The 20,467-nt window shown below is 36.9% G+C and overlaps 1 protein-coding gene across 6 annotated transcripts in view; it reads right to left on the minus strand.

Annotated features, from left to right (window-relative positions):
• Window positions 1-20,467, minus strand: part of LOC145683952 (uncharacterized) — a 304,183-nt gene that overhangs the window by 208,179 nt on the left and 75,537 nt on the right. The gene's annotated exons all lie outside the window — the stretch shown is intronic.

Raw genomic sequence — 20,467 nt, forward strand, 5'->3', positions numbered from 1 at the left:
CAGAAATCAGTACGGAGCATACGATATCCATATTCTACACAAGTACTGTCCTTACATGTTACACTATGGCGTTGCAGAATGTTTGACATCTAACAGTCTTCTGGATTTTACATACGTCAGCTATATGTTACATACATCCATCTGTATGTGAGATCCTGAACGCCTATATACAGTTCTTTCGTTCGTACAGAAAGTACGCTTATTGGGAACACTTATACGAAAAAGTACGTATAAAATATACTTTTCAGTTATACGTTTGCTGTATGTTAAGTCCAAAAACTACAGGATTTACACATGTAACCTACGTTATTACGTACGCAACGTACAGTTATACGTTTGCTGTGTCACGTACGATTTTTTCTGAGTGTTCCACTGGGAGTGATACTCGGAACCTCATGCATGAAAAACACACGTACTAGCCATTATGTTAGCCAAGAGGGCTCTTCAACGAAACCTTTTTCCTTATTCTTATGAAAATATCTATGGTTTACAACTATAGAGTCGATTATAAATTGCTTATATACTGTATATAGGAGGCACAAAAGTATTTCCAGCTTTGTTTCTTCAGTAGGAGGCTATTAAACGAGTTAGTGTCGTTGCACAACGTTAAACCATGGTAGACTTCAAACTGTGCGAATTCATTACGGAAATCGTAAGTAGTAAACCTTATAATTTCTGGGTGAAACAGAGGGATATCATCAAAGATAGGACCTGTTCCTCGGATTTGGGAGTTGAATCCATTTCGAAAATTCATTACTCGCTATCTTTTACTTTTCTTGTTCTGTGGAGATTAATATTGAAACCGAAAATATTAATTGATGTCTATTGATTCTGGTTGCAATAGAGAAATAAAATCAGAGATGAAATATGTCCTTGCGGTACAGAATCCACATAAAAACTGCTTGTCGTTATTTATTTAATTTTATTTTCACTATGGCGATGAGTGTTGAAATCGGAAATCTTACCCTTTTTTACCACTTGCAATTTGAGTGGAGAGATAAAAGTCGACATAGAACGTATTCTTGGGACGCTGAACTCGGTGAAAAAAGTCGTCTTTCGTGATCTCTCTCTAGAGAGCTGTTTTTGCTCTAATGATATTAATATTCATACCGAAAATAGTAGTAATTTTCTAGCACTTCCGGATTTAGTAGAAGGATAACGGGGGAAACTAAATTTACTTTTGAAAAAATGAAATGAAATCTTTCAATTTTACGTGCCACAATTATGTCGCCTAGGCTAAAGGAGATGGTGATAATGAGAAATGAATGTAATGGTGGAGTGAAGAAAGTGGGAGGAAACGGAGAATCCCGAAAAAAAACACGCACACGGTGTTTGTCCACCACAACGCCCACTTGGCACTAGCTGGGATCGAACCAGGGACCTCACACACGAGGGGTGAATACTCTACCACTGAGCAAAAATTTACTTTTGAAGCGCAAAATTGATTTAAAGAAAACAGTTTATTGCTATCATTATCGTGCTAGACAGAATCGTATGGCGATAAACACACAGTAATATTTAGGGATGCGCACGAGACGAGTCGAGACAGGATTTTCCTGACAAAATTCGAGTCGAGACGCGGCTCTTCCAATAGAAAAATATACATTTTTCGAGTCGAGACATCACTTTTACAGCACAGTTTCGAGACGAGACAGCTACAAATCTTGTATCGTGCGCATCCCTAGTAATATTTCATTTGGGGGCACTCTCGTGTTAAAATGGATATTTCTTCTGTCTTCGGTATACAAATGTCTCAATTTAGTTCCAGATTTCAATTATACCTCTTTCGCACCCAATATTATACAGAACAATTATATTTATGATAACATCTGAGTCTGTTCAACATATTTTCAGGAATTTTTACGCGTAAAACGATTCAAAGCAAATAGCTAAATCATAAACTAGGTCATAACTTACACAGTTCTTGAGAAGGCTTCAAGGAGGAAAACGTAAGTGAAACTAACGTTTACTACCTTTTTTAATGTGAAAATAATGTGTTTGGCAGCTGAAAACATACATATCAGTCTTCTTTCTTTCACTATACTTCGGAATCTCGAATCAGCATCACATATGCCGTCTCTCGTGGCAGCGAGAGAAACCAGCTGGCAAAGGATGTGACTTTTTTTCTTTCATTTTCTTTAAATCCATCTTTATCAGGATGTTGCACCCAAATTATCTCAGTGAGATGGAATGGACGTATTTTTCTCTTGTGGAAATCTCACAACGTGATGGTCTTTTTCTTTCTTTTGAATTCGTGGCGTTTTATGTAGTTTTTTCTCCTTTTGTTTTGAAACCTACGCGGGTTTCGTTTCCTCTTTCTGTCTTCCTGTGAGGAGCCCCGTCTCCGCGAAATGGAGGAATCTGGCTGGCTGGTAGCCGATTTGCTTCTCTAATTTTAGCCCCCAACCTTGTTCAGGACACTCTCATAGCACTTCAGTGGAAGAAGCGCTTCATGCTCTCTTACTACCGGCTTTACCCCTTGTCAAGGTGCTACCTCCCAAACCCCACAACCGCCTTTATTAATGTGGCTTCATAGGAACTGACGTATGGTTATTTCTATCTGTTCCCCATGTGTCTTCTTTTGGTTAAATAGCCGATCTTCACTACTGTTAATATCTTAATATTTTTTCTTAATTTTAAAAATTATTGCTACAACAATTGAGGCGGTCTACGTAAAATGGGCACTTAGGAGAAGAGTATTTTTCGAGTAAACACAAAAAGAAAGTGGTAATACTGTATACTGTCAACAAAATAAGTTTTACTGAGTTGGCAACAAACTGCATACAAGATACATTCTTTGCAAAACGTAATTTCCCGATAACATTGTATTGCACTTGAATATTAATGAGTAATACATACAAATATGCAGTATGTTTATGGGCCCTTTTCACGCAGAACATTTTTGTGGTATAGAATAGATAATTGAAGTTCCAAAAATTATTTCTAAAAATATGTTGAAAGTTAAACTTATGGAGATTGTGAAATCGTATGTTCGATAAAGTCAATATTGCCTGTTGTAAGAAAACGACACAACTTTTAATGACTTTTAATTGATTCACTTCGGGATAAGGAGACCTTGTGGTTGTTACGTTGTGAAAATCTCCTATCTCCTGAATAGGTCCCCAGTAAGTAAACACCTTACCGTATATTTTCCGAAATAACTTTTAGAACACAGTAACGCACCACTGTGTAATGATTTGATCACATATTTCATTAAAGTAAAAAGAACCTTCGTTTTTGAGACAGTTTTTATCTTTCAAAAAGAAACTGTTCTTAAAAGACTCCCAGTTGTGTAAGAGCCCTGCGTTCATAACTTCAAAAGGTGATAGGATTGTCCTTCACAAGATAATTGCAGTTAGTTAAAGCTTTTAATTACCAATCACCTCCTTTTGTAAAATCTTCTTTCTGATCAGATCAAAGTGTCAGTCGCACTGAGAGAAACTATGCCCTCTGACAGGAAGATAGTTGAAGCATATCCTTTTTATAAATTCTTGTAAACCTAAGAGTAAACTTAACGATTACAAAATTTCAATTTTGACCACCTGTTGCATCAGAAAGCACATGACATCGCCAAATTGAAACTGGTGTATCAGCCTCATTGACACCACTGAATCTTTAGACACGAGAGAACAAGAATATGCAATCTGCGTGAAAAGGACACATGAAGGATGCCTTAATTAAACACCATATTTGTGCTTTAGTCCTTTATTTAAGAGAATTAAAAAACAAAAGTTTTTTCCAGCAAATATATTTGGGTGTTCCTAGCGTGGCTTAAAGTGCAGATACTTTCACAAAATGTACCCCTCACCCAAAAAGATGCACGCCCTTGGCTTGAGTTGTTTTCCGAATTATTGAAATATGAATAATACGTATGAGAAGACATTTTCGTAACATAAGTGAAGTGAAAATTGTTTTAAAAAATACGCTTTAGGAAGTTCTTGTTCATATCTTAATTATCTTAACCTAATGACTCGTAAATCCTTGTCTAAAGAATGAAATAAGCCTTCGGATGGTACTACAAATATGTCTCAAGAATGTAAAATTCCGGAAATTTTCCTGGAAAATTTTTTGTTCTTTTCTTTTCTGGATATGCATAGCCAGACTTCTGGTGCTTCTGCCTACAGAAAGATAGTCTACCTAGAAAATATTGCACGTACTGGATTATATTTTTGCCAAGAACCCCGCACAATCCTTATGGAAACTGGATTTCGGTGGAATTGCGTGAAATCGTGATATGTTCTGAATATTGTGATCCTGAGAAAAAGTATCAATGGGCATAACCACCAATCACTGACCGTTTGGCCACTACAAGGCCACTTTTTGAAAACAGCCGAATATAACAATATGCTGAATTTCGGTGAAAATGACTGGAACCATGATATTTTGTAGATCTTGTCATCCTGAGAAAGTGTATTAATGTGCACAACCACCAATCACTGACTGTTTGGCCACAACAGGGCCAAGTTTTTGAATACAGCCAAAGATAATATTCTGGATTTCGGTGGAAAAGACTGAAACCGTGATATATTGTAGACAATTTGATTCTGAGAAAAAGTTTCAATAGACACAACTACCAACCACTCACCATTCGGATCCCTTATAACAAAAAATTCTGGGTGCACGCCTAGCGTTAGAGACTTAACAATCGACCCTGATGAAGTTTTATTAGGATGTGCACAACCACACTCAGCACATCATGTAGCAACAGCTATGGATGTGTGGGGGGCGCGGTGGCTCAGTGGTAGAGCGTTCACCTCTGGTGGTTGGGGTCCTGGTTCGATCCCAGCTCGCGCTGTGTGGACTTTCTGGTGGACAAACACCGTACTCGTGGGCTTTCTAGGGGTTATCCCGTTTCCTCCCACCTTTTCATTCCACAATTTCATTCATTTCTCATAATCACCGTCTCCCTTAGCCTAACCGGCATAACCGCGGGACGTAAAACTGAAAGCTATGGATGCGCACACATAGAAATTTTTGTTGGGAAGGATCTAAGCTTTTAGAGGTGGGTTCAATACTACAAGCCACTGCTTCTATGTAATATGGATTGGGTATTATTCTGCACCCGAAAAGACGATAAATAATTTTAAAATACTTTCACCTATATTTTGGGGAAAAAATGATAAAACTAGATTGCTTTTATAAGAGAAACAGTACAGATGAAGTGTAAAATCAAACTTTCGTGCTACATCAATCATTTCCCTGTTAAACAAGGATAGTTTTGTTGAGAAAGTGTACAAATGTGTGTTGAGTTACGAATTTTCGGGAGATGTCGGAACCTAGTGGACCTCTCCCGTGGGTGCATGTGAGCACATTTCTTTCGTTTGGCCTAATGTAAACGAGTGAACCTACTCGGTAATGATAGCAAGCACTGGCGTGCTCAACAATATGTTAGTTTTATTGGTGTTAGTGAAACTGGTTATTTGACTATGCTTGATTATGTTTCGTGACTTCATGTAAATCAAGAGGGCCGCAGTGACTCAGTGGTAGACTGTTCACCTCTGGTGCATGGGGTCCTTGCTTCGATCCCATCTCGCATCAAGTGAACTTTGTGGTGGACAGCATGTGCGTGGGTTTTCTCGGGGTTGTCCCGTTTCCTCTCACTTTCTTCATTCCACCATTTCATTCATTTATCATCATCACCGTCTCCTTTAGGCTTGGCTGTATAACCATGGGACGTAAAACTTAAATATTTCATTTCATGTAAATCAAGCTAAGACCAGTGGCATGATTCTGTGATCCAGGTCTCTTGGTGATGACATTGCGTGAGGAGAGCTGTCTATGGTCTTGCATGGTGATAAGTACATCTAAGAACTGAACCGGATTGAAGCCCTAGTCGTGGGTCGGAGCACACGCTAATAGCGGGGATCTACGTCTAATCACGGGGTTGCATAAGACAGAAAACACACAAACCCAAACTCAAACTTTAGGCAAATCAATATACATATTAATTTTGAAAATTCGTATCAAAAGCCTTGTGTGATTTTAATTTCATTTCGCAGTATATAATTTATGTTATTTATGTTTCAATTCTTTGTATAGTGCTGCCAAAATGTCTTGATCCGTGCCAAAAAGCGAACTAAAGCTCACACCCTCGACACACCCACGCGTTGAGCCAATAAAGGTTCAGCTCTTGCTAAGCGAGAGAGCGGATGCCGAAAGGGACTGGAATTCTTTCAGCCAATAGCAGAGCTTGGAACGGAGGACAAAGTGTCAAGTCAATGTGATAAATCTTATAGTTCAGCCTCTCTTTCCGGTACCAAAGTTATAAGATACATGGAGATTTGATTGCTTAAGGTTGAATCAGGCCCAAAAATGTTGGGGGGGCCGGCTGAAGTTAGGGAGGTCCGATCCAACCTTATTATAGTACATTTGCAAGCCTACTGTGAAAATTTTGGAGGGCCAGCAAAAAATTAGGGGGGGGGGGGCTCGGCCCCCCTAGACACTCATGGATCCGGGCTTGGGTTGAATCAGAAGACATATATATCAACCAGAAAACGAACTTGAGTCACCACGTTATCGGGATCACTTAGGTCAGTTTTTGGCCCGGGTCACCATGTTCGGATCTTACTTCTCGGACTCGCTGACTTTGTAAGCCGGACAGACACGGTAACATGGAAGAAGCCAAAATCGTATCAGATCTAGAGCAAAATTTTACGTTGGGTTAACGATATTTATTACTTGCGCTCGAATGTTTATATGTTTGATTTTGATTACCTATGTGACGTTCTTTTTTAATCACAATACATTGAATTTAGTTGTACGGAGTTTGTCATCTTCCTGAACTGACCTCATTAAGATACGAACTTACAGCATAACGTAGAATGCACTTCTGCGAAGAATAGAATCAGGGTCCACTATGCAGAAGGCGAGAACACAATCACATTATATGTCAACAGTTCACTAAAGTAAAAGCAAACTTTCTTATGTATGTTCCCAGAAGGGAGGACGAGCACATTCTTTATTGGAATTATATTAGAAGACTCCCGATGCGAAGTTTCATGACCTCGGTACCAGCCATGATCATTGGTTTGTTCCAATCAGGTTGGGTCACGTAGGGTCATTAGGTCTTGTGGGTCACGAATCTGATGACTTTCGGTCCAGAGTCAACATGCTGTTCCATCAGTAGTGTAAATATTATCAACAAAATTATTATCGAGATAACATATACACAACTGTCACATTCAGAGACTGATCTCCAACTGAATTGCCGCAGTGATTGATATTTATAAATTCATGGATTCGAAACATTGATTGAATGTTTGGATCCAGTCCAAGGGCATAAATCAAACGAAATATTTACGTCGACAAGAAACATATGGACAGTTTTATATTCTAATTAATATTCTATCAACAATAGATAGAAACGTTCTGCTCGCAGCTGCTCAATTTTCAGGGACAAGTAACTTGCAGACGCCGTTTATCAGAGCTGAGCAGAGTTTAGAGGAAAACATGGTAACTCAGTTCTTTCCCTTTTTATATTTCCAAACTATGCTATGCGTATGTAAGTCAAATCTTCTACAATGTCTACGCCTATTTGTTTGCTTATTGCCAAGGATCGCAGCGAAAACGATAAAAAAGTAGTGAGAAACGGATTTCTGATGCGAATTCAGTACCCCCAAAACGGGTTTCATCTTCTTCCTTAACTCGATTCAAACCGGAAATGATAAAAATCAAGTCATTTTCAGTTTTAACGTTGATAACGGTGATAGCGATCCAGCGTTTTAAGAATATATTCCCTCTCCATCTTTATTCCTCTCTACTAAATCTGGATATTAGAAACTCACTATCATTTCTGGTTTCACAAATAAGCTACATAGGTAAAAACAGAACAAGATACGGAGAAATGGGTTTCTGATATAAATGTAGCGTTCCAAAAATAAGATAATCTCCTCAAGACCTCGATTGCTGTACTCAAATCAGAAGCACTGAAACTCTACGATTTCCGATATCAACACTGATAGTCACAGTGAACTAGGTATGGTATCGATTATTGAAATATGAATAATAGGCATGAGAAAACATTTTCGTAACATAAGTGAAGTGAAAATTGTTTTAAAAAATACGCTTTAGGAAGTTCTTGTTCATATCTTAATTATCTTAACCTCAGGACTCCTAAATCATTGTCTAAAGAATGAAATAAGCCTTCGGATGGTACTACAAATATGTCTCAAGAATGTAAAATTCGGGAAATTTTCTTGGAGAATTTTTGTTCTTTTCTGGATATTCATAGCGAGACTTCTGGTGCTTCTACCTAGAGAAAGATACCTAGAAAATATTGCACGTGCTGGATTAAATTTTTGCCAAAGGACCCCGCACAATCCTTATGGAAACTGGATTTCGGTGGAATTGCATGTAATCGTGATATGTTCTGGATATTGTGATCCTGAGAAAAAGTCTCAATGGGCACAACCACCAATCACTGACCGTTTGGCCACTACAAGGCCACTTTTTGAAAACAGCCGAATATAACAATATGCTGAATTTCGGTGAAAATGACTGGAACCATGATATTTTGTAGATCTTGTCATCCTGAGAAAGTGTATTAATATGCACAACTACCAACCACTGACTGTTTGGCTACTGCAGGGCCACGTTTTTGAATACAGCGAGAGATAATATTCTGGATTTCGATGGAAAAGATTGAAACCGTGACATACAGAATCACATTGTATGTCAACAGTTCACTAAAGTAAAAGCAAATTTTCTTATGTATGTTCCCAGAAGGGAAAACGATTGGGAGATAACATTCTTTATTGGAATTATATGAGAAGACTCCCGATGCGAAGTTTCATGACCTCGGGACCAGCCATGATCATTGGTTTGTGTTAATCAGGTTGGGTCACGTACGGTCATTAGGTCTTGTGGGTCACGAATCTGATGACTTTCGGGCCAGAGTCAACATGCTGTTCCATCAGTAGTGTAAATATTATCAACAACGATACGATTTCCGATGTCAACAGTGATAGTTACAGTGAAATAGGTATGCTATCGAGACGAGACGAGACATTGTACAGTCTCGGTCTCGGTCTCGTCTCCGTTAAAAGATGCTGGTCTCGGTCTCTTCTCTAAAGTCTCGAAATAAATAGTGTGAAATTAAAATTGGGAAAATATTATTATCGTACAGGCTGTCGTTTCTGCTTCTTATTGTTTGCCTTTTTATTTTTTGACTTAGAATTATGGTATGGTGTATCTCTTCATAGCTAATTTGCTAGCGCTAATGCTTTCCATGGATATGTTCCAGGTTCAATCATCAGTGGGTATATCATACCTGGGATAAAACCCTAATAGTAACTCATAGTTCACTTTCAGCAATAGACTTTGTCTTACATAGCCACAGTACTGCCTACACAATTTAACTCTATTAAATTAACTCTAGTACTATACAGTAGTATGTTTCCTTCCTCTGAATCAGAATTGTTCAATACCTCCTAACGGATAACGGAACACATAGCAGCACGAATGTATTTAATCGTAGCAAAATTGAAAATTTTCAATTTCTCATTTAGACTTATTATCCAAAACATTCTGCTTTGAGTGTCATTAAAAACACAATGTGACGTTCATTATCTTAACAAATAGGGTAAATTATTACTAAAATATATTTTGTTTCAAATTGATCAAATGTTTTATTACCGTTTCACATCTTCGTGTTTAATTGACACCTTATAACACAAACTTCTTGAACCTTGTGGTGGGAGCTACGACACTCATCTTTGTTATGTGTAGTCTCGGGTTGGATCATCAAACAAGTTAGATTCAAAGTCCGATGTTTCGCATACCCCGCGACTCATTTTAAGTATTTTCTGTTCATAAGATCGTAATGTGTTACATAAGAATATATCCAGTGTCGTAACATAGATTAAGCTTATTCCTGAGCTCTCAGCGGCGCATGCGGTCTTTATTCCAGAAAACTAATCGTGCGTTTATTACGTTGAAATTTTATATTGATTGAAAATTACTTGCGAAACATGGATATATATATTACATAAGTATATAGGTAATTCGAGCTATCTGTATCTATTTTCTCTTTCTCTTCAAAACAAGTGATTCTTAACTTTCTAGCTTTCTTTTGTATTAATTTTCGTACTTTTGCTGCAACATAAAGGATTGAATAGTCATTTTTTTTTCACTGTACGACTTTCGTTAAATTTTGGATCTATTTTAACTCTACCTTAACTAGTAAAAGTTATATACAGGGTGGTGTATATAACGTATAGTGCATATACATCCCTTCATTGATCAAGTATAACATTCTAGTTTTTGGGTTTATTTGCTTCGGCTCTCCCGAGCTTAAGATATAAGTACAGTATTTATAAAAACACATTAAGAACAAACAATAAAGAAACTAAGTCTACCTCATCAATAACGATAAGAAATGATATAAAATGAAATGAGTTGATCAGTACGGTACTGTATACCTACTTTTGGGTCATCCTATATATATATATATATATATATATATATATATATATATATATATATATATATACATGAACTTTAGAGGTAGACTATCCTAAGTCACTTTTTGGTCGAAATTAAGTTAAGAATACTTTTTAAAAATAGACATTCTTTCTAGTGGAGTAATAATGTAAGTCTAAAAGCATCCTACTACTTTGTAAATACTTAGTATAGTTTGAAAAACAATATTATAGGTCTTAATTAAGGAACCGCTTTCTCGCTTCTGTAAAATTACGAAATTATGATTTGGTTTAGTTTACCTCTGAGGTCCAGATATAATAAAATCATTACCATCATCATAATTAACCATTATCAGTCCACTGTCGGATGAAGGTCTTTCCAAGTCTTCTCCACATATATCTATCTTGGGCAATTCTTTTCCAAGCTACTTCCCAGTGTTTCTTGATTTCGTCACACCTTCTTGTATGCGGACGTTTCGTAGGCTGTTTTTGTCTCGTGGTATCCAGTCTAGAATTATTTTCGTCCATCGATTATAATTCCTTCTTGGAATTGTACATCCAGCACATTTTCCAGCTCATGTTAAAATTAATTTCATATAGCTATATGGATCGGAATTTGAGGTAGTTGGTGGTCAAACTAAAGCAAGTGAAATGTAATTAGGATGTTATTAGCACTAATAGTTAAGCACGGTTTTAATCTAAAGTGTACACCAGGCCTAAGGCTTAGGGGGAAAAACTAGTGTTACTTAAAAAAATATCAGTTACATTTAATTTCAATTACAATTTGCATTTACATATATTGCTGGAACGAAAACTTTGACATTAACATTATAAGTAGCCCAAAAGCTATGAAAAACGTCGTCTTTTGTAAACATTCTTGCGCCATAAAACAAATTATGAGTAATTGCAAAATAGTTTTCAGTTTAGCTGCGTTATTTGCATTTTATTAAGAATAATATTTAGCAATTTATTTAAGTGGGCAACACTGCTTAAAGTAATGTAATTGCGACTTGTAATTAAAACCACCAAAAACTATTGTTGTAATGTTATAGAAGCAGAGGAAAGCAACAATCATTATAGGAATTAATACAAATACGTCATTTTAAATAGCATAACAATCACTACCTATATGTTTGATATCTCTGAAACGGTTTAAAATAACAATTGTTGTAAATGACATTATGATCATTTAAGTCTTTTGGAAGTATCTACATGGTGAGACGTGATACGTCAGCACGCTTTCCAAGTAAAGTCTTTAGAAAAGTTAAAATTTTCCATTTCTTGTAACTTTGTTCCTTTATTCATTCGAAATACATTATAACATGATCATAGTATTTGACACTAACAATAAGATACAATTGATGCGCATTGCACTGTTCATGCCATTTGAGATCTTTAAAATGTTGATGTTAGTGATACTGTATTGTCCTTTGTTACACTGAATAATGTATGTAGTATTGTGGTTTTATTTAATATCTAAATTAGAAATATGTAATACCTTACGTAGTGCAATTTGAGAAAATACAATTTTATGTTGCGTTAGCAACACTGCTTGTTTATCTAATGGCATTACAAAGTATCTAGAAGAATTTCCCCATCAATATTTCATAGAACTTGGTACAAAATTTCAGCATTATATATATATATATATATATATATATATATATATATATAGAGAGAGAGAGAGAGAGAGAGAGAGAGAGAGAGAGAAGGCTGTAAACATCAGCAGCGGATTTTGTTTCTGGGGAGGCTTGAGAAACGAGTAAGAAACATTTGTGTTGTACGTTCAATGTGAAAAAATGATCACAAATTTATTTCGGGAATGGCTTGAGACCGATAACCAGCCCCTAAATACGCCACTGTGCATCAGTCAACGTTCCCAAATTATCTAACACAGCAACGAAACAAATTTTGAGTAAAGGCAATTTTAATAGCCATCATCAAAATCAATATTCGAGCCGAGACCGAGACTTTCGAGACTGACCTAAGTCTCGTCTGGATTTATAGAGGTCTGTCTCGGTCTCGTCTCGTTCATAAAAGTCCGTCTCGGTACCGTCCCTACGAGTGAACAAACGGTGTTACGGAGCGAGAAGCAGTTTCATAATATAGATTCAATAATGTAACAATAGCTTCCATCTCTGACATTTTTCCCTATTGAACAGTAAATAGTAAAATTCTACTACTGCTTCCGGTTCCAGTTATGGTTCCATAGAATAAAAACCATATCAAAATGAGGCAAGATTTTTTTTTTTTAAACTACAACTGAAGTAGTAAAAACTAATACAACTTTCGGTTTCAACATTGTTTCCCATAGTACTACTAGTTGTAAGAGAAAACCAGAAATGGCTTTTCAAGACGGATTAAGGGTTGACGATTAAGTGCTATTTCTAGCTTTACCCTTTTCTGTTCTAACTGGAAGTTATGGACGTAATACTTCCGATTTCTATATTTAATTCCAAGTTTGGATGTCTATCGTAGTTTAACAATTAAAAAAAAGAATAAGAATTGCAATCTTTCAGTTTAACGTTCCACGATTATGTGTTAGGCTAAGGGAGATAGAGGATTAAGGCAAAATGAATTATGAAAGAATTGGTGGTATGCGAATGTGGGAGGAAACGGGAGTAGCTCGGCCAGAGCCACGCACACCAAGTTGCCCACCACAAACTTACTTGTTCGTGGATCCAACCAGGGACCCCACGCAGAGAGATAAGTACTCTATCCTGAGGCACCGTGTTCCCCCCTGTTAGTGGATCTTTTAAAGAACAAAGGGTTATTTAACTTTTAAATTAACTTTCAAATCAACTGTCCTATTTACTAATAATTGTTGTTGTCACTTTCTTTTCACTATCAAGCTTTATTTGGATTATACCACAACTACAAGCCACTTTAATTAAATAGGAACTTTCCTGTATTCCACAAAATATTCTAATAACGTAAGCCATATTTGGCATTATAGGCCTATTAAACCTAATATATGAATTGCCACTCTTGCCTCATCTACGTAAATAACAACATATTCAGACGCTTATGACTCCTATCCAGCATATAAACAACTACAGCCACTGATGGCTCATATTCCACATACTAATAACCTCAGGCACTTATAGTTCCATTCCTACAACTCAAATACACATTGTTTACATTCAGAGTAACACCTTTCCTTTGTTACTAAAATTTCTCAACACCTCGTCTGATTGTTTAAATCAACACCTTGTCCGATACTCCAACACCCCCAATATGATACGGAACACACTTGTTTATTAATGTTGTTATTCTCAAATTCGCATTGAAAATGAAATGAAATCTTTGAGTTTTATGTCCCACGGTTATACCGGTTAGGCTAAAAGAGACGGACAAATTCGCATTGAATATTGCTAGACGAGCTTGTGGAGCTTTGTTAATGATTGAATGTGTAACTTAATGTAATGATTTCCTTAATATCGTATATTCAAATCCAAAATTTTCACCTTACAGAAACCTTCTTTTGCATTCCTTAGAGCATACAAGACTATTCTAAAAGTATCCTAAGTTTGAGAAGGAAAATTACAGGGTTATTCAGAGAGAATGGTGCAAAATAAAGTGTATTTATTATAACTATGCTCTGGAACTGCTTTGTCGATAGGTATCAGAGCGAAAACGGTAGGAGTTATTGAGAGCTGGTTTGTAGCAATCAATTCAGCGCCCTAAGAATAGAAACCATTCTTACCATTAATCCTCTTTTAAAACAGGAAGTGGTTCAAATTAGCTATTTCCAAATACAACGTTTATTACCATAAAACAAAACGTTAATAGACTGCGAGAAGCAGATTTCACAAACGATTCAGTGTTTCGAGACAACATATCATGACTATCCGCAAAATTCTACCAAAACCAAAAGTCGTTCAGATCTAATATTACTTGCAATTTCAATACTGATAGAACAGAAAAGGTAAAAGATATCAAGAAGCGGTTTCTCACAGTAGCTTTAATACCCCAAGGATAGGTACCATGTTTTTGTTAATCCTCTATTCAATCCGGAAGTGATTCAAATTAATCATTTTCGGTTTCAACGTTTATCGCCATATAACGAAAACGATACAGATAGCAAGAAGCGTTTTTTTTTTTTTTTTGTGCAAAAGATTCAGCGTACTAAGAGTAGGCTCAATCTCCTCCGTCAACCCTCTATTTAAACATGAATAGTTCAAATTAACCATTTTGGTTTTAACGTTTATTGCCATATAACGAAATCGGTACAGATAGCAAGAAGCGGTTTTTTGTACAAACGATTCAGCGTCTCAGATCAAAGTATGACTATCCACAACACTCTAAGAGAACTGGAAGTGGTTTAAATTTACTATTACTTTCGGTTTCAACACTGATTTCCGTAGAGAAAAAAGGTTAAAAATATGAAGAATTGATTTTGTGTTATCGATTCAGCGTACTAAGAGTAAGCTCAATCTTCTCCGTTACCCCTCTATTTAAAAATGAAATTATCTAGATTAACCATTTTGGTTTTAACGTTTAACGCTATAAAACGAAAATGGTAGCATAAAGCGAAAAATGATCTTTTGCGATCGATTCAGCGTCTAAAGAGAACGTGCCATTGACAGAACTACGCAGACGAAATGGTTGAAATTTAGTAATACTTCCTATTTCAATGTTAACCGTCATAGAAAAAGAAGTCGAGAAGTTCTTTTGTTTTGAAATTGATTCAGTGTTCCAAGAATAAGGTCCACTTCCTCCGTTAACCCTGAATTCAAACTGGAAGTGGTAAGAAATCAACTGTATTCGATTTCAACGATGCTCGAAGTATAACATAAATGGCAAAACATAGCAAGAATTGTTTTATTGCAATCGATTCAGCATATCAGAGAATTCATCATTACCACTTATACATCATTACTCTATCAAAACCAGAAGTGATTGAAATTTGCTAGTACTTCCGGTTTCAATACTGATTTCCATAGAGCAAAAACGGTAAGACATGTCGAAAAGCGGTTTCTTTGGCACAAATTCAGCATCACAAGAATGAGTTTGTCTCGAGTTTTATCTATTCTTTGAAACCAAAAGTGGTAAAAATTTACGATTGCCCGTTACAACACTGATCGTGTAAAACGGAAATAAATAACAAGCAAATTTTTGATATGGATTCATTACGACAAGAACATCTTTTACCTCTGAGTTTATTCCTTTGCTGAAATCGAAAGTGATAGATATCAATTAGCACTTTTGGTTTCATTATCAATGTCCATAGAGAGAAAGTAGTAAGAGGTAGCAAGTAATGGGTTTTTGATAGGATTCAGCGAGAAGGAACAAGTTCTATCTCTGATCTTATTCTTCTATTTAAGTACAGTAGAGCGTCGATTATCCGAACGTCGGTCAACCGAACGACCGCTTAACCGAACTGTGTACTCGCTCGCACCTGTTACTCTCCCACCCTACCGTCCATCATCCCCCTCACTCCCAAACCAAGTTTCCCACAGTAGTCGCCGCACTGAGCCACCGCTGGCGGAACATTGCTTCTAATGGGGCCTTCATAAGGCGCTGCTGACCGGCCAAGCCGCCAGTCGCTGTGTTTCAACAATCAGCACACTTCTGTCGGTTTGGCACTGGTTGTAGAAGTAGCGGCAGTATCAAAGCAGTTCACAGCAACAGCTGCGCCAGCTTAGAGTTGAGGCGTGCCGCTCCGCGCATGGCAAATAAACATGTACAGTTCGATTATCCGAACAAACCAGTTTTCCGAACACCCATGTCCCCCAATTACTTCGGATAATCGACGCTCTACTGTAGTTATAGATGTACTACTTCAAGGTTGAGTATTGACTTCACATAGTTTGGAAGTTTACCGTAGTTTCATACTGTGAAACGAAACTAACTTGTTTTGTACTGAAACGAAGTACAAAAGCAACATTCGTGGGGAAGAAGAAAGGAAAATTATAAGAAGTATTGTAATCAGTTTTTGTAGTTTACGTTAAGGCCGCTAGTTGTGTAAACAAAATAAAACGAAATGAAATCTCAGTTCTACGTCACATAGTTATGCCGGCTAGGTTAAATGAGACGCTGGTGATAAGAAATGAAGGAAATGGTGAAATGAAGAAAGTAGGAGGAAACGAGAGAACCCCGAGAAAACCCACGCACACTGTGGTTGTCCACCAAGGCTCACTCGGAGTGAGTTGTTGTGTAAACAGTTGTTAATAGTAATGGCAATCACGAAGGTAAACACTGTGATGAAATTTGCACTTAATAGGGTCTGAAGTAACAATGAATAGACATTATTGTTATACAAAATTCAAGGATCAAGCACCGCATAGGAACTGCATTTCATGCTGGTAACTCATCTCTATTGCAGTGGAGCAGATAACACTGGGATACGCTTAGCAAGAACTCGATTATTGGTAGACGTCTGGCGTGTTAGCCAGGATGCTCATATTCAAAACATGTAATTTGAACTTAGACAAAAACATTGCATTTTCCGTTTTTCTTTCAGCAATTTTGCTTTTGTGTGTCTTTCAATGCAAAATAAGTACGCTGTAGTTTTGCACCACACTCTTTGAACAAGCCTGTTATTATTATTATTATTATTATTATTATTATTATTATTATTATTATTATTATTATTATTATTATTATTATTATTATTATTATTATTATTAGTATTATTATATGTTCTAATCCAAAAGTTGTATCGAAGATGTCGGTGATAGCGTGGGATAGCAATGTTGAGTGGAAACAGAACATTGCATGAAATGAATACAACCCTAAAATTGCTTACAAGGGATGTATGCGAAACATGACAGTTAGATATTTATGAGAATTGGTAACCTGACTAATCGTGGGTCACTAATCATCGTGGTGATACTCACTCGGTGCGGAAATGCCTTGTTTATCCGCTATGTATAATTCATATACCAAGCATTGACCGGGTGAGGCTGTGCCAAGTTATGCCCAAAAACGCCAATTAAAACGCAGAGAATGAAAAAATATATATAGATATCTTGATGCCTACAAGAGGGGGACACGCAACCAAGAACACAGCATTAGTGTCACACACGTAGTGTTGCCATCCCAACACAAACTAATAGATTTTCAAATAGAACATATATCACTTCATCGCATTAAAATAATCTGCATAAAACGTGAAAGAAATAAGCAAAAAGTAGGTTATCATTGTTGCCAAATAAGGGAGATACCAGGCTCTGAAGTACAGAAATTATGAGGTCTGTAGAATGAAACAAACAAATGTATAACAACAAGAAGACTGCAGAAGGACCAAATCTACAGTAGGGAGTAAACCACAGCATCCAGTGACTAACGGGCTTGATACATCATGTCGGGTGAGCGGCTAGGGCGAGAAATGTGCGTATTTTGCCATACTATCTGTGGCCATTCAGTTGTATGTATTGGCGTATTATATTAAAATATTTTACACCTGTATATTTATCTACTTTTTTACACGGTCCTCCGCACTTCATATTTCTACTTTAGATCACCATAAAATACTGAAATACTACAACTACACCGTTTCATTTCCCTTACTACATACACTGATAAACACACAAAACACACACACACACACACACAAAACACACAAAACACCAAGGACTTGGTTATTAGACTAAGATCTTCCCTAGACATGCAGAAATTTTTTTTATCTTCTTCTTCTTCTTGCCAAGTCAAGGCTTATTTGGACTCTGTTTATTTCTAATATTTTGCTACACAGACTGCTAAGCTTTAGTCTTTTTTCTTTGTCTCTCATTATTTCCTGTATTCCATTTAGTTCAAAATTGTTTCTTAGATGTGCTCTTATGTTGTGGTCATCTTCGAACAAAGTAATGTTGTCACAGTAAAAGGTTATGTGGTCGGGTGTTTGGATATTTCCACAATCACATGTATATTACTGGTAATCTGAATGCAATGTGTTTTATCTTCATCGTTGTCTCACATGCTAACTATACCTTTCCTATACTCTCGACTGACACCTATCACAGTTCATTAATCTTTGCGAATCGATTCTGACGTACTCTCTTGTCACAGGTTTGTTACCTTTCGTGCCATAATTTTTCTGTACTCTTTTCAGGCGCTACACCTTCGTTTCTGTGATTTGGAAGGCATACAGGATTTTATACAATATTGCAACCCAAAGATAGTTTGTTTTATAGCTCTCGGGAACGGTTCAAGATATCGATTCCGTACAAACGCTATTGGCGCGCTACAGGAACACTTGTTGTTCACATTTCCGCATAATGTCGCATGGAACTTCTTTCTACGGCAACTCTACCATATGCCCTTTTTTGTGTGTGAATCCTGTATCAAGACCGCTAGTCACTGGATGTTGTAAATGCTGTAGTTTACTCTCTACTGTATATTTGGTCCTTCTGCAATCTTCTTGTTGTTCATTGTTCATTTCTCTGTACGAACCTCATAATTTCCCAACTTTAGAGCCTCATATCTCCCATTTATATGGCAACAATGACAACCCACCTTTGGCTTATTTTCTTTCACGTTTTATGCCAATTATTTTAATGCGATAAAATGGTATACGTTCTATCTGAAAAACTATAAATTTGTATTGGTATGACAACATTGTTTGTGTAACGCTACTGCCGTGTTCTTGCTCACGCGTCCCGCTCCCGTAGGTATCAGCTTACCTGCAATCAGTTTTCAATTTCTGTGTTTTTGGGGTATAACTTGGTACAGCTTCACCCGGTCATTGTATTATACGTAGCGAGTAAACAAGGCATTTCCGCACCGAGTGACTATCACCACGATGATTATCGATCCACAATTAGTCAGGGTACCAGTTTTTATAAATATCTAGCTGTCACGGTTCGCGTACGTCCCTTGTTAGAGCTCAATATCAATCCCTTTATTCATTTGATCATTGGCGAATCTTGAGGGATATCATGGTGGGCAAAATTTAAATTTTATCGCTAGAAACTAGGGGATGTACAGCTGAGAAAACAAGGATAAAAGAATTACTATATTAGTCATTTTTCCCCTTGGCATGTAGCAATAAATCTTTAACCTTTTACTGACGTGGCTTTCCTCAACAGTCGCCACGGAAAATGTGATTCTATCTAAACAGCCTTAAGTCTTCCTTCTACAAGAGTCTTATTTAGTTAAATAATTCCTGTGGGATCATTCGGTATCACTGTTCAGAATATTTGCGGATCTCAACGCCAACACATCATGTGATAGGAACTTTCGGTGATGAGTCTGTAAAAAAATTGCGGAAGATAGATTTAGCCCAAAATTTGCGTCAGCCCCCAAATTTTCCCTAAAATCTATGCAGAATTCAACATTTGCGTCACTGACATCATAAAGCAAAATGATTTGTGATATTGAATATCACAAACTATAATGCAAATATTGTGTTGTGTTGACGTATACCGCTACGGAAGGAGGCTCCTAGGCACCCTGCTGTAAATCCACGTATCATATTACTTAGATACATAAAAGGAGAGCATGTGTTGTATTTAGTGTTCCAGACGAAACGAGAAGAAATCATTTACTCGACGAGATATGAAACGAAAAAGGGTTTTTCCAGAAAAAATATATCCTTTATGAGACGAGACAACATTTTGATTACATCTTTTAGAGACAAGACAGCCACATATCGTGTGTCGTGGGAAATACTAAACACATTTTTTACTTTTATGACCGAAGACTGAAGAGGAGAATAGGATATGAGCGATTCCGGATAAAAGAAAAAAGAAAAGTTCATTGTCTCTTCTTCAATATTCGAAGAAGAATCTGATAAAAATATCATTCTCAAGTGCTTTCAACGTCCATCACCCGTTGTTTGTTTCGTCAACAAGACTAAATGATTTGCAGGACAGACAAGGAAAGAAGATATTGTGGACGCAAAATAAAGCGAAGAGACTGCCAAAAATTGCGTTGCGACGACCGATGTATTGATGAGAAGTGGCGCAGTGTTACTAATAGTGCTTGGACTGGTAAATAGGTAGCCGAGAGTTTATTTCTGTCGCGACTCACTTTGCTGCTCTGTTAAAGTGGGACGGACTTGTTTCACTTTGTGAAAAGGACATTCAGAAAAAAAAAAAATAACT

This window comes from Thermobia domestica, chromosome 4, assembly GCF_964235325.1.
Source record: "Thermobia domestica chromosome 4, izTheDome1.hap1.1, whole genome shotgun sequence".
NCBI lineage: Eukaryota > Metazoa > Arthropoda > Insecta > Zygentoma > Lepismatidae > Thermobia > Thermobia domestica.